Raw genomic sequence first — 16,160 nt, 5'->3', positions numbered from 1 at the left:
AATCTTGCATTTAGGATATGAAAATTGAAGGAAATCGATATCTAGCTCTGAATAAATCATTGAACAACGATAATATGTAGAATTTTTCATAATAAAGATGTATGTTTAGTAAAAAATCGCAACTCTTGCACCACTCTTGTTGCGATTATTCCTATTAATTAAAAATGAGTTTAAAAAATGCAAAGTCCCGTACGGGCCGTGCTGTAAGTTATGGGAACTTCCAAGAACACGACTGCAGGGTCGCGAAAAGGTTACGATCTGGGGGACGGTCCCACAAAAAAGATTTGCATTGTCTACGGAGTCCGTTATAAAACGCATACGTAATAATGAAACTTGTTGCCATCAATGCGAATAAAACGCGCGAGATTCCCAAACGGGACGTTACGGCCGCGGCCCATTGTTATGTCTTCGGAGTCGTCATACCGGTACCTCTTTTTTTTTTCTTCGTTTCGGCAGCGGTATCTCGGCCAGTGGGACCCGTGAAAGTCCTTTAGGATAAGGGTCGCGATGAATGCAGTTAAATAAATTATATATTCGTCCCGTTCGGTGTCCGTTGAAGATCTCCGGTCGGACAGTTGATGATCTTTGTCCCGGAGATGTTTCCACTGTGTTTCTTTCAGTTACTGTTGAAACAAAATACTTGATCTGACTCTCGCTCACTGTTTTCAATCATTCTCTTAAATTTAAATACAACATCTTTTAATTCCTATTATTTTTTGGTCTAAGATTACGAAAATAGGTTCACCAGTAAATGCCAATTAATCAAATTCCATAATACTGCAAGTTAAATGCTCCAAATTGTGCAGAAATTTTTTTTATTTTCCTCATATTCTCCTCAAAAATAACTTTAGGAAATGAAACAAATATCAACCGTTTTAATATTAAATATTATTATTTATTGTTTATCTCTTCATAATATGTAATAATAGTATTTATAACGGAATAACATTCCATAATAAACATTTTTGTGATTATTGTCTTTGTGTATAATTATAATTTTCAAGTAAAAATAACGTTCTCTTAAAGAATAAATTATTCATAAAGGATATATATGGTACGTATTCTTTCTTATTTGCAGGATATGCAGAAAAAAAATGCAGGCTTTTACATATTTAATCCAATCCATCACAATCATAATTATCATTAATATAAGTTACTAACTTACTGTTAAACTTTTTTTCCTGATATTTTGCCTCCATGGTCTTGATCCATGTCCTTTTTTGGATCGATTGTAGTCATAAAAAGGTCCATATCTCAAGAGGAATTTGTATTACTGACTATTATGTCTATTGTTATATTTCTTATAGAACGTGATTGAGTTATACTTGTTTTGTTACTACAAGACTATCGTCTTGTTGATATAAAAATATAATTCTCCAAAAATAATGGAAACAATAGGGATGTAACGTACTTGAAAATAATTTTTCCCAAATTTAACAAATTATTATTTTTGTGATAGTTTAAACCAACCAAAGTTTATTTGGACCTCATATTAAGCTTACCGACTGGTCAGTGACCAACTTAGAGACCATTCCAGAAGACATCCGGTCTTATCCAGCCTGTTTACTAGTGTTATGTTATTCTTTGTCGTATTTTACACCGTTGCCTAGAGAAATTAACAATAACAATTTCATTCAATAAACATATTTCGATTAAATGCTTAATTACTTGGTTTCATTGATGGACTGTACATGAAAAATATTAATATACAAAACTTTTTACAGATTTTACATAATTAAAAAGATGTTTTTGATGACTGTCACTAATTTCTTGTATAACACCAGAATTATTTTCACATCTATCGAGTTTACAAGCCATTAAATGAACAGTTGTTCCTCCGCCGTCCTTTTCGATTCGTTTACCCAACAAACAGCCGAAAATAAGGGGAAATTTCGTCGTGGTAAAAAACCACGCGGGGCCCCCATGTATCATTTTCGCTTACGAAAATATGGCAACGTATAGGTTACAAAAAAACGCGCCCAAATGTGTCAACAGACGGCCGACACCGCGTGGGTCTCTCCCGCTTCCAGAATGGCACACAAAAGCGATCATCAAACCAAAATAAGGAAAAACGCTACGGATATCTTGTTTCAGACGCTGTTTTTTTTTTTGGTATGGGATTTGAAACACATCTAGTAGCATGTGACGAGAATGTTAAGGTTCACCGTAGGAAAGTCCGAAACGTTCATTCAATATATATGGGACTGGGAATTAATTTTGAAGGGTTTATTCATATTTTTGTTGAAACGAGATGAGTTAAAATATGTTGTATTTGGATAAAGTTATAAATTTTGAAAAATAAATGTATTAAGTCATTACTGTACATTCATAATAATCGTAAGAAAGAGAAATATTATTCCAAACTATCAACTTGGCTTCCGTAATAAACACGCAACAATAGAACAAATATATAGATTAATCAACAAAATTAATAAAAACCTAAATGATAATGTTTCGTCCCAAAATCCTTGGTATCGCCTATCGACTTTTGCTGTATCTTGGTGTAGCCACTCTCCTTGCTCGTACCTCTCAAGTTTTGTGGGAAAAAATCAAGATGTGAATACAGAAAATATATTTTTGAGATTTTTTTTATTACTCCTCGTGAGTCCACAATCTGCCCTATTGGCAATAAGTATTTCTTCTGTCTATATTATATATACATGGCATGTAGAAAATCACTTCATTAAGCAATCTTCTGTATAAAATATTATCTTAATTAATTAGTCTTATTCTAATGCTTATTCTAAAGTCTACATATGTCCAGTAATCAGATCAGGTGGATGCACTGACACTCTTTCGAAGCACTTCACACAAACACGTTGAATTACACTCGTTATAGGTTCTAGAGGAATATCGCGTTGTATCACATTATTTGAAATATAGTACGGAGCATCAACAATGGCACGCAACACCTTATTTTGGAACCGTTGAATGATGGATATATTAGATTTGCTAGCGGTACCCCATAGTGGAATTCCATATGTCAAAATGGGCTTGAGTATAGACTCATACAGCAATACCTTGTTATCTAATGATAACTTGGATTTGCGCCCAATGAGCCAATACATTTGATATAATTTTAGTCCCAGTTGTTTCCGTTTAGAGAGTATGTGCTTCTTCCAGGTTAGGCGTCGATCTAAATGCATACCAAGATATTTAACATGCTCTGCTTGGGGGAGTTGACGATGATTGATATTCACTGGTGGACATGTTCTTCTACGCAGGGTAAACGTTATATGCGTGGATTTTGATTCATTGGCTTTAATGCGCCATGTCTTCAACCATAATTGTATTTGCTCCAGGTGGGTTTGTAGGTTTATTGATGCTGTGACTGGATCTTCATGGGATGCTAAGATTGCTGTATCGTCTGCATATGTTGCCACAGTAGTTATTTTTGTGGTGGGCAGATCAGCCGTATACAGAAGATACAGTACTGGACCCAGTACACTACCTTGCGGACCTCCTGAATATATGGGATTTAATTCGGTATGTTCATCGCCTTGATTTACAATAAAATGTCTGTCAGTGAGATACGATTTTAGTAGCTGATAGTCCGGATTTTTTGAGAGATAAGCCTAATAATAATCGAGCCCCTAATAATATCGATTGCGTACTTGTAATCCTGTGATCTGTTGTTATCGAGAAAGTAGTAAAAGTTGTGAAAAATGTCCATGCTTATAATATTCCTGGTTGTTAAGGCATTTTTTGCGAAAGTTGGCAATGGATCACTGTCCGTACGTGAAATTGACTTCAATGTTGATTATACGTCAGGACCCGAATTTGTAAACTTGTGTAATCAACAATGTTGGTAATGATATAATATATTATCAATAATTAAAAAAATATATAACAGATTCCCTTTACTTGTTGAAACGAATAAATATAGTAGTTAAATTAACCTATTTTATTGCCCAAAAGAACCTCAACGGTTTTTTCACTAGTCACTAAATTCGCAGATACATTTTGTGAAAAAAAAAGCACGATCTCATCTATCTCAAATAACGATCGTTATCTTACCTCAAAATAGAAAACAAACGCTTTTCTTCCATCGTGATTATGTCGGACAGTTTGGACGATTTAAAGCCATCTTCTCGACCCTCGCCAAATTATGATGATTATCTTCATTTGATTCCTCTGAAAAACAAACACGGAAGATTTAATGGTATAATAGAGATGGATCGCTTGATAAAAGGGAGTTTAAAGTAGTCCTGTTTTGTTTATTTAGCCTGCGACATTTAAAATAATAAATAATAGTTTAATTTTTTTATAACATCTTTATTAGATACGCTTAGTACAATATTAATTTACAATTAATTTATTACTACTTTTCCTATGTACTTGGATTAATTAACAAGCAAGACGAGTGCGAGAAAATACATCAGTATGTATTCCTCAATTATAAAATTATAATTATTTATTAATTATTAACTTATAGCTATAGTTTACACTAAATGTATATACTTTATATAAGTTCGTATGGTTTTGTTCGCTTCAATCTCCTAAAATCCTGCGCGCTGTCCAGCAGTTGTATTGCTTCCACGTTTTAGTAATCTTCTTTCGTGTTTCAAGGCGAAATCTTGAATAACTTGACAAATCCATTTGCTTTCCAGGTCATCGTGCAGTTCTTCGTTGGTTACATAGCGATAGGCATTGGTAATCAATCGAAGAACCTTGTTTTGACAGCGTTGTATGACTAGTTGATTTGAATTTTTAGTGCAACCCCATCTTTGCACTCCATAGGTCCAAATTGGCTTTATAATTGTATTATAGATCAACCTCTTTGATTTTAGATCAAGTTGAGAGTATCTTCCGACTAACCAGTATAGCTGTTTTATTTTGGTTCTAATGTGTTTTGCTTTTTGTTTAACGTGATGCTTCCAATTTAATCTACCGTCAAGATGGATTCCGAGGTACTTAGCTGATTCTGCTTGAGGAATCGGGCATCCATTGAGTGATATAATTAAGTTTTTATTATTTCGCCTCAATGCAAAATTAACGTGGACAGATTTGGAGCTATTAAATTGAATTTTCCAATCTTTCGTCCATTTGTAGATTTTGTTGACTGCCACTTACACTTTTTCTATTGCCCTAAGCAGAGATATATCCTTTGCCATAATAATTGTGTCGTCAGCAAAGGTTCCAAGAAGTGTTTCTTTTGTTGTTGGAAAATAGTTTAAATGTAGTTACTAATTTCCTGTATAACACCACAATTATTTTCATATCCATCTAGTTTACAAGCCGCTTCAAGTTTTTAAGAGATATATTTTCTTAATTTTTTCTGCATATACTAAAGAAAATTTATTATTTTTGAAAATATCTTTAGTAACTTTGGTTTATATAAACATATTTCTATTAAATGCTTAATTATTTGGTTATATTGATGGACTGTACATGAAGAATATTAATGTACATACTTTTTTACAGATTTTCCAGAATTAAAAAGATATTTTTGATGATTATCACTAATTTCTTATATAGCATCTTAGTTATTTTTACATCCATCTAGTTTATAAGCTGTTGAAAGATTTTAAGTGATACATTATAGTCATTTCTTCTATATATACTCAACAAAACCAGTTATTTTTGAAAATATCTTTAATGACTTTGATTCAAATAAACATATTTCTATTAAATGCTTAATTATTTGCCTATATTGATGGACTGTACACGAAAAATATTAATGTACATAATTTTTCACTGATTTTACAGTATTAAAACAATGTTTTTTTTAATTGTCTATAAGTTTTCAGATTTTATAGTGACCAAGTATATTAAGACATAGACTGAAACAAAATATACATAAAAATGAATATCAAAAATTGGCAATTTCTATAAATAAATTTAATATAAAAAAGAAGTTAGATAAAAATTAGCTTCTATAGAAAATGTAAATCAACTTACACCTATAATTTAGTACACTAAATTACCGAAATAACACGTTCCCATATATTAAAAAAACCTATACGCCTATAAAGTTAATTGGCTATTTTCCATTATAAACCAAATATCGCCGGAGCTGTATATAGTTTATAGCAACCCCAATTTCTGTAACGAAACCGAAATGGGCCGGTATCGGGCCGAAACCAGTCGGGTAACTTTTTCTCGGTTTCCTATAATTCTTTTTTTTTTACACGGCCACTAAATTTCGATGTTTAATGACCCTTTCGGGATTGGCTACATGTATAAGGCGACCGCTGGTGGAATCTGACACTCGCGCGGTGCTATGCGAGATATTTCTTCAGGTTTCACCCGATATCGTATGAGTTCCCTTATCGTATGGGCTCCCGAGTCTTATTATTATAGTGCGTTAGCCGTTTTTATTTTGTTAGTTGCACATATAACAGGTCAATTGAAAAGTTCCCGGCCTACCATAGTAAAACACATTTTTTTGGTAAAATTAGTTTCTTTTTATTCAACATAATTCCCTTCAGTGGTGATTATAGCGACCCTCCAACTTTTCGATACCATTTTTGTAATACGATTTGTCCTTTGTTTCAAAATAGGCCTCAGTTTTGGCGATATCCTCTTCATTCGACGAAAATGTTATCCCAGGTTTGCTGGGGGCCAGATCTGGAGAATACGGTTTATGAGGAAGCAATTCGAAGCCCAATTCATGGATTTTTGACACGGTGTATTGTCTTGGTGAAACAGCACTTTCTATTTCTTCAAATGCGGCCGTTTTCGGCAATTTCGTCCTTCAAACGGTCCAATAACGCTATATAATAGTCGCAGTTGATGGTCCTTCCTCTTTCAAGGTAGTCAATGAAAATTATTCCATGCATATCCCAAAATACAGACGCTAAAATATTGCCAGCCGACTATTGCGTTTTCCCACGCTTTGGAGCGGGTTCATCGTGTGCTCGGATCATAGTCCACTCGGATAATTGTTGATTGGACTTCGGAGTGAAATGATGGAGCCATATTTCATCCATTGTTACATATCGACGCAAAAACTCGGGTTTATTAAGCTTGATCATCTTCAAACATTGCTCCGAATCACCAACTCGTCCTTCTTTTTGGTCAAAAGTGAGCTCGCGTGGCTCCCACTTTGCACAGAGAGTTATCATACCCAAATATTCGTGAATGATATGATGTACACGTTCAGTGATATCTTTAGAGTGTCTGCTATTTCTTTCAATTCCAATTTACGGTAATTCAAAATAATTTTGTGGATTTTTTAAATGTTTTCGTTGGTAACAAACTCTTTTGGGCGTCCATTGCGTTCACCGTCTTCGGTGCTCATTTCACCACGTCTAAACTTAGCATACCAATCCTTGATAGTTGATTTTCCTGGCCGGAAACTCGACATCAAGCCAAGTTTTTGCTTCAACTGTATTTTTTCCCTTCAAAAAGCAATATTTTATCAACACGCGAATTTCCTTCTTATCCATTTTTTTCACAATACTAATGATCCGACAGCCGACAAATTTATACACGCATCTTTTGAGGGTTAGGGCTAACTAAAAACATATGGATTTGGTTCTAGTAGCGCCATCATTGTGTCAGGCCGGGGACTTTTCAATTCACATCTTATAACTTATTATAAATTATTATGTTATAAAATTCAGCGTAAAATTCTTCATAATCACTGCAAACTTCATTAATCGGCCACTATTAGAACAAAAATGATAACAAAAAACTTGAAAATAGACAAAAATCGCAAGTTTTGACTGATATCTAGGAAAAAAGTGCGTAAGTCAACTGAAATGCCACCACTTAACCAATACCGATAGTTAGTTGATCAAAAAGTGTCATACGTCAGCCAAGTGCGTATTATCTACACGAACACCACCCCTATTCATTAACCACCCCATCCCCATTTCCACTTTCCTAGCGTCATATGGACGTCACAACGACAAGGTCCGTCCGTTTTTTTCCACTTTCTATTCGCGTTATCGAAATAGCAATGTTTTAACGAAAAGTACAAACAGCTGCGAAAATAGCAACGGAAATAGGACCATTAGGAGATAGAGGTCGACGCTCGCTGTAGTTTATTTCGGATTTCGCATGGGGAATCTACGCTGTAGTGCAATGTTTTCGAATACGACGGTTATTTATAGCTTCCCCGAGCTCTATTCGCCACATTTGGTGCAACAACATCGGTCTATCTTTTGTTTATACCAAGGAAAATGACTTAATGTTGTGGTGGAATAGTTAGATTTATTTGAAAATGCGTTGTGAATAATTTATCGAATATATATAGCGAATATTTAAATAAAAAGAATGTTTTAAATGTAAATTGAAGATATCTCCTTCAATAAATAAAATAATTACTCTAAAATAATTGTAGCTCCATTGGTATTGCTAATACCAACGAAATTGTGATGACCAGTAAATCTACTACGACAGTATCAATGGCAAAACGTCAAAAGTTACTCGAGTAAAGAAACTTTTTAAATAAGGGAGTGGACTTGAATATACTGGAAATAGATACAATAATATGAACTTTTTGAATGAAAAGTTATTTAACAGAGACCAACGAACATTGAAAAGACGACGCACATTTGTGTAATACTGTTTCGACAAAAATAGTGCAGCAAAACCTCCAGACTGATCTCATTCATGGAAGGGCTGTCATTGAGAAACTACTTATAATGAAAGTCAACACTAAGAAGCGAAAGAATTAGTGTAATGATCATAAAACTTGTAGACTTTGAAAACTTGTTGAATCAGTTATGCCTTTTTTTGTCATCCACTAAATATTTGACAAAATTTACCAATAACATTCGATTTCTTCTTCTTTAAAATCTCCACATCGCCCGACCAATCAATCAATTTTAAACAAATTCGTATCTATACGTATATAATCTATATTTTATTCAAGCTATTTCTGATCGAACTGGCGAACGCGTTAAAATTAAAATATTATCTGCATTCGAATTCTCCTTCCTCAGATGTTAATTGAGTGCTATAAATCACCGGATATATACGGAGTATGTTTTGAGATATATATATCGTAAATCCTACATCAATAAAGCTGTATATATCGATTGGTTTGGTTTATTTTCGACTATTTACTTAATTTCGGTTTGAAAAGGTTGGTATATTAAGGCGATATGGAGGTTTTTCTATTATATTATATCAAAATATTTATATATAATATACAAGCAATTAAAAATAATTAATTACGAAGAAATTATTTTTAAAATATTAAGTAATTTTTCGCCATTTCCAAGTATTTTAGAGTTTTTTTGCTGTCATTTTTGGCTAATGAAATTTATCAATATTTTAAAGAATTTTGTCTGAGATTGTAACAATATTTTCTGAGAGTTAAGCAGTTTTAAGAATTTTTTCAAACTTACTTACAAGTTATATTGTGGTAATTTTACAGATGTAGATTTACTTAAACTAGAGTTATAGAGAAAAGCCTGAAAATGTCTAAAAATCGCAAATTTTCCTGAGTACGAGTGGTGAGAAAACCTATAAAATAATCAGTTTTGATATTTGACTAATTGTTTTTGAGATATTGACAAAAATACAATTTACGTAATTCCTTTCAAAAAAAATACAGTTAAAATATCATAGAAGTTACATTAAATATTACAACAATTATTCTATAACTTAATTTAGCACTACATTTCACATATATTTCGATAATCTTACCGATGTATTTTCACTTAAACTAGAGTTATAAAGGAAAGCCTGAAAATGGCCAAATATCGCGATTATTCTCGAGTATATATATATGGAAATATTACAGAAAAATGCTAGGTCCGAGAATGAATTGTATCTTTCGTATTTTACCAATTTTGTGGTGAGAAAAACTATAAAATGGTTAGTTTTGATGTTTGACTAATTGTTTTTGAGTTATTGATAAAAATACAATTTACATAATTTTTTATTAAAAAACAAAAATGTAAATACCCTTGGAGTTACCTTAAATATGACGAAATTGTTACTATAACTTAATTTAGCACTACATTTCACATATATTTCGATAATCTTACCGATGTATTTTCACTTAAACTAGAGTTATAAAGGAAAGCCTGAAAATGGCCAAATATCGCGATTATTCTCGAGTATATATATATATGGAAATATTACAGAAAAATGCTAGGTCCGAGAATGAATTGTATCTTTCCTATTTTACCAATTTTGTGGTGAGAAAAAGTATAAAATGGTTAGTTTTGATGTTTGACTAATTGTTTTTGAGTTATTGATAAAAATACAATTTACATAATTTTTTATTAAAAAACAAAAATGTAAATACCCTTGGAGTTACCTTAAATATGACGAAATTGTTACTATAACTTAATTTAGCACTACATTTCACATATATTTCGATAATCTTACCGATGTATTTTCACTTAAACTAGAGTTATAAAGGAAAGCCTGAAAATGGCCAAATATCGCGATTATTCTCGAGTATATATATATGGAAATATTACAGAAAAATGCTAGGTCCCAGAATGAGTTGTATCTTTCGTATTTTATCAATTTTGTGGTGAGAAAAACTACAAAATGGTTAGTTTTGATGTTTGACTAATTGTTTTTGAGATATTGACAAAAATACAATTTACGTAATTCCTTTCAAAAAAAATACATTTAAAATATCATAGAAGTTACATTAAATATTACAACAATTTTTCTATAACTTAATTTAGCACCACATTTTACATATATTTTGATAATTTTGCCGATGTGGCTTCACTTAAACTAGAGTTATAGAGAAAAGCCTGAAAATGTCTAAAAATCGCAAATTTTCCTGAGTACATATATGGAAAAATTACAGAAACATATTAGGTCCCAGAATGAGTAGTATCTTTCGTATTTTACCAATTTTGTGATGAGAAAAACTATAAAATGGCCAGTTTTAATATTTGACTAATTGTTTTTGAGATATTGACAAAAATACAATTTACATAATTCTTTTCTAAAAGAATTACAGTTAAAATATCATAAAAATTACATTAAATATTACAATAATTTTTCTATAATTTAATTTAGCACTACATTTTACACATATTTCGATAATCTTACCGATGTATCTTCACTTAAACTGGAGTTATAGAGAAAGCCCTGAAAATTGATAAAAATCGCAAATATTTACTTGTACTACTATGAGTACTACTAACGGTAGTTAAAGCATCAGCTTGTCAATTTTACAACGACTTCTAGCTATATAAATTAATAATTGGTTGCGGAATGTTGCTCCATTTTTATTATATCTGAATAATTATCCCTTCAGAAAATTGAGTTTGGGCTACGTAAAAAAATGCCTATCCCACATCGGCCCTAATAGGCAGAAAAATAATACGTCTACCACCTTTAGATTCACCCGTCTGCCGTTATTAGGAAAAGGGTTGCGTATCGACCAAAAAAAAAAACTACCTAGGTGAGTGTGTCAGTGGTACCGCGTACCTGCACCTGTTAAGCCCCCGATCTGACCGTAGAACCCTTCCGATAAAGGGCGAATTATGTTTGATTTGGAGCAGATCGGCGCTGGATCCAACCCTTTTTCGTAAATTTAATGTTTACGCGGCGAAGAAAGTAGGTCACGGAGTCGGAGATGGAAACCCATCACGCCAAATGGCGCAACATTTGGGCAAGAAGCAAGAACTACGCTGCTGGGTAACTCAATATATTTTAAATAGGACGGCCAGGCTTCCTTATTTGTTCAGTTTTATGTCATGGTCTGGGGATTGCTTTGTTTTCGACGAAGGAAACGGCAATGATTGATTTTTGGTTGTTAATTGATAAGGTAATGAATAATTTCGTGAATTGGTACTAATTTTTGTATAGTTTTATAAAAACTGTAAATTAGTTTTGAATTGTATTGTTCGTAAATTAATTGCAGTAAATATACAGATGGAAAACGTCACGATGACTATATTTACTGATGATACTGCGATTCCTGCTGTCAGAGATAACAACTAAGAAGCCTCATGGTAATTACGACAAGCAAGTGACAATATAAATAATTTGACTCAAACCTGAAAAATAAAATTAACGAAATGGAATAATTACAATAAATACAATTACAATAACAATAAATATCACTATCATTCCATATAGCAGCAACGCTAGGTATCTCGGAATGAAACTTGACGTAAATCTTCGCCGGAAAGGACACGTAAAAAGAAATTTAAAGAACTGTAGTTGGAATATATGAAAATGTACTGTTTAGTTGGAAACAAATCACAACTATCAGTAATAATCAATTAACAGGTGAATTGAAAAGTCCCGGGCCTGTCACATAGATGGCGCTACTATGGCGTATAAATCTGACAGCTGTCGGATCATTAGTTTGTGAATTATAGCATTTTGAGTGAAGCAACTTTTGCATTTCGCGTGTTGATAAAATATTGCTTTTTGAAGGGAAAAAATGGAGTTGAAGCAAAAACTTGGCTTGATGCTGAGTTTCCGGACACTGCCTCAGGAAAATCAACCAACAAGGATTGGTATGCTAAGTTTACACGTGGTGAAATGAGCACCCAAGACGGGGAATGCAGTGGACGTCCAAAAGAGATTGTTACCGAAGAAAACATTTAAAAAATCCACAAAATGACTTTGAATTACCGTAAATTGAAGTCGAATGAAATAGCAGACACTCTAAAGATATCAACTGAATGCATACATCATATCATTCCAGAATATTTGGGTATGAGAAAGCTCTGTGCAAAGTGGGAGCAGCGCGAGCTCACTTTTGCCCAAAAACAACGACGAGTTGATGATTCCAAGCAGTGTTTGAAGATGATCAAGCGTAATAAACCCGAGTTTTGCGTCAATATATGACAATGGTCCATCATTTCACTCCGAAGTCCAATCGAACTAGCTCCAAAGCGTGGGAAAACGCAACAGTCGGCTGGCAAGGTTATGACGTCTGTATTTTGGGATGCGCATGGAATAATTTTCACTGATTACCTTCAAAAAGGAGGGACCATCAACAGCGACTATTACATAGCGTTATTGGACGATTTGAAGGACGAAATCCCCGAAAAACGACCGCATTTGAAGAAAAAGAAAGTGCCGCTTCATCAAGACAATGCACCGTGTCACAAGTCAGTGAAAACGATGGCAAAAATGCATGAATTGTGTTTCGACTTGCTTCCTCATCCCCCGTATTCTCCAGATCTGGCCCCCAGCGACTATTTCCTGCGCTCAAAAGAATGCTCGCTGGAAAGAAGTTTTCGAAGGACAAATCGTACTACAAAAATGGTACCGAAAAGTTGGAGGGTCGGTATAATCAGTGTATCGCCGTTGAAGGGATTTATGTTGAATAAAAAAAACTAATTTTCCAAAAGAAATGTGCTTTATTACGGTAGGCCGGGGACTTTTCAATTGACCTGTTATTGCAATGACGCAAAGTCGAAGAAATCGAATCTAAATTTAGATGGGCGGCCGTTTCACATGTACGCGGCACCTGCGTATACCCGAAAAGCCGAACGCCCTGTAAATCAAGATTTAATTATAGAAATGCTATCGTAAAAACCGCCTCGAAGGCAGGTGAATCGAATTTTAAATCGCCTTAAAGGGTTGGACGTTGGAGGAAACGAAAAAAAAAAAACGCGTTCGGCATAGAAGATGCATCGCGTGAGCCAAGGTGTTGCGAGCCAAAGACACTCACATGTCTTCAATTTCTTTGTTATACCTTACGTTAGATCTGAAGCCAAATAATGTTTTTTTTTAACCATTTCCGTCAGAATAATCGCAGGTTAATGAAAATTACAGGATTCATAATGAATTTTATGCTGATTGGAATGGAAGTATAATAATTTTTAGTGTTGGGAACTATCGACTGAAGACAGTCGAAACAGTCGATAGTCAAAAAACTAGCGACTGAAAATAGTAAGTAGTATTTTAGCCAAATGCACGGTTCGACCGTTTTTTTCCATTTGTGATGTCAGGCGAAGATGTACGAACTCTTTCGTGTATAAATTGTGAGAGAGGAAAGGACAGAGATAAATTTTATAGGTGCATATATTTTCCAACGGTAGTTCCAATAAAATTCATAAAAGGACCAGTCGATTTAATGTGACAAAATCGTTACCATAGATTAACTTAACACTATATTTTACATATATTTTGATAAATTTACTGATGTAGCTTCACCTAAACTACAGTTATAGAGAAAAGCCTGAAAATGGCCAAAAATCTAGATTTTTCCTGAGTATATATATGGAAAAATTACAGAAAACTTTCGGTCCCAGAATGAGCTGTATATTTCGTATTTTACCAATTTTGTGGTGAGAAAAACTATAAAATGGTTAGTTTTGATGTTTGACTAATTGTTTTTGAGATATTGACAAAAATACAATTTACATAATTTTTTATTAAAAAACAAATATGTAAATACCCTTGGAGTTACATTAAATATGACGAAATTATTACTATAGCTTAATTAAGTACCACATTTTACATATATTTTGATAAATTTACCGATGTGGCTTCACTTAAACTAGAGTTATAGAGAAAAGTCTGAAAATGGCCAAAAATCGTGATTTTTCCTGAGTATATATATGGAAAAATTACAGAAAAACTTTCGGTCCCAGAATGAGCTGTATTTTTCGTATTTTACCAATTTTGTGGTGAGAAAAACTATAAAATGGTTAGTTTTGATGTTTGACTAATTGTTTTTGAGATATTGACAAAAACACAATTTACATAATTTTTTATTAAAAAACAAAAATGTAAATACCCTTGGAGTTACATTAAATATGACGAAATTGTTACTATAGCTTAATTAAGCACCACATTTTACATATATTTTGATAATTTTGCCGATGTGGCTTCACTTAAACTAGAGTTATAGAGAAAAGTCTGAAAATGGCCAAAAATCGTGATTTTTCCTGAGTATGGAAAAATTACGGAAAAACTTTCGGTCACAGAATGAGCTGTATATTTCGTATTTTACCAATTTTGTGGTGAGAAAAACTATAAAATGGTCAGTTTTGATATTTGACTAATTGTTTTTGAGATATTGACAAAAATACAATTTACATAATTCTTTATTAAAAAGCAAAAATGTAAATACCCTTGGAGTTACATTAAATATGACGAAATTGTTACTATAGCTTAATTAAGCACCACATTTTACATATATTTTCATAAATTTACCTATGTGGCTTCACTTAAACTAGAGTTATAGAGAAAAGTCTGAAAATGGCCAAAAATAGTGATTTTTCCTGAGTATATGGAAAAATTACAGAAAAACTTTCGGTCCCAGAATGAGCTGTATTTTTCGTATTTTACCAATTTTATGGTGAGAAAAACTATAAAATGGTTAGTTTTGATGTTTGACTAATTGTTTTTGAGATATTGACAAAAACACAATTTACATAATTTTTTATTAAAAAACAAAAATGTAAATACCCTTGGAGTTACATTAAATATGACGAAATTGTTACTATAGCTTAATTAAGCACCACATTTTACATATATTTTGATAATTTTGCCGATGTGGCTTCACTTAAACTAGAGTTATAGAGAAAAGTCTGAAAATGGCCAAAAATCGTGATTTTTCCTGAGTATGGAAAAATTACGGAAAAACTTTCGGTCACAGAATGAGCTGTATATTTCGTATTTTACCAATTTTGTGGTGAGAAAAACTATAAAATGGTTAGTTTTGATGTTTGACTAATTGTTTTTGAGATATTGACAAAAATACAATTTACATAATTTTTTATTAAAAAACAAAAATGTAAATACCCTTGGAGTTACATTAAATATGACGAAATTGTTACTATAGCTTAATTAAGCACCACATTTTACATATATTTTGATAATTTTGCCGATGTGGCTTCACTTAAACTAGAGTTATAGAGAAAAGTCTGAAAATGGCCAAAAATCGTGATTTTTCCTGAGTATGGAAAAATTACGGAAAAACTTTCGGTCACAGAATGAGCTGTATATTTCGTATTTTACCAATTTTGTGGTGAGAAAAACTATAAAATGGTTAGTTTTGATGTTTGACTAATTGTTTTTGAGATATTGACAAAAATACAATTTACATAATTTTTTATTAAAAAACAAAAATGTAAATACCCTTGGAGTTACATTAAATATGACGAAATTGATACTATAGCTTAATTAAGCACCACATTTTACATATATTTTGATAATTTTGCCGATGTGGCTTCACTTAAACTAGAGTTATAGAGAAAAGTCTGAAAATGGCCAAAAATCGTGATTTTTCCTGAGTATGGAAAAATTACGGAAAA

The 16,160-nt window shown here is 32.7% G+C and overlaps 1 long non-coding RNA gene across 2 annotated transcripts in view; it reads right to left on the bottom strand.

Annotated features, from left to right (window-relative positions):
• LOC143205055 (uncharacterized) overlaps positions 1-16,160 on the bottom strand; it is a 217,514-nt gene that overhangs the window by 81,647 nt on the left and 119,707 nt on the right. For both annotated transcript variants that reach the window (XR_013007729.1, XR_013007730.1), the window contains exon 3: positions 4,018-4,134. This is a non-coding gene — a long non-coding RNA (uncharacterized LOC143205055). The remainder of the gene's footprint in view (positions 1-4,017; positions 4,135-16,160) is intronic.

Source organism: Rhynchophorus ferrugineus, unplaced genomic scaffold (assembly GCF_030347505.1).
Source record: "Rhynchophorus ferrugineus isolate W39M unplaced genomic scaffold, kcgeb_rfMv2 rfM11, whole genome shotgun sequence".
In the NCBI taxonomy this organism is placed as follows: domain Eukaryota; kingdom Metazoa; phylum Arthropoda; class Insecta; order Coleoptera; family Curculionidae; genus Rhynchophorus; species Rhynchophorus ferrugineus.
This window is presented reverse-complemented; position numbering and strand designations above follow the sequence as displayed.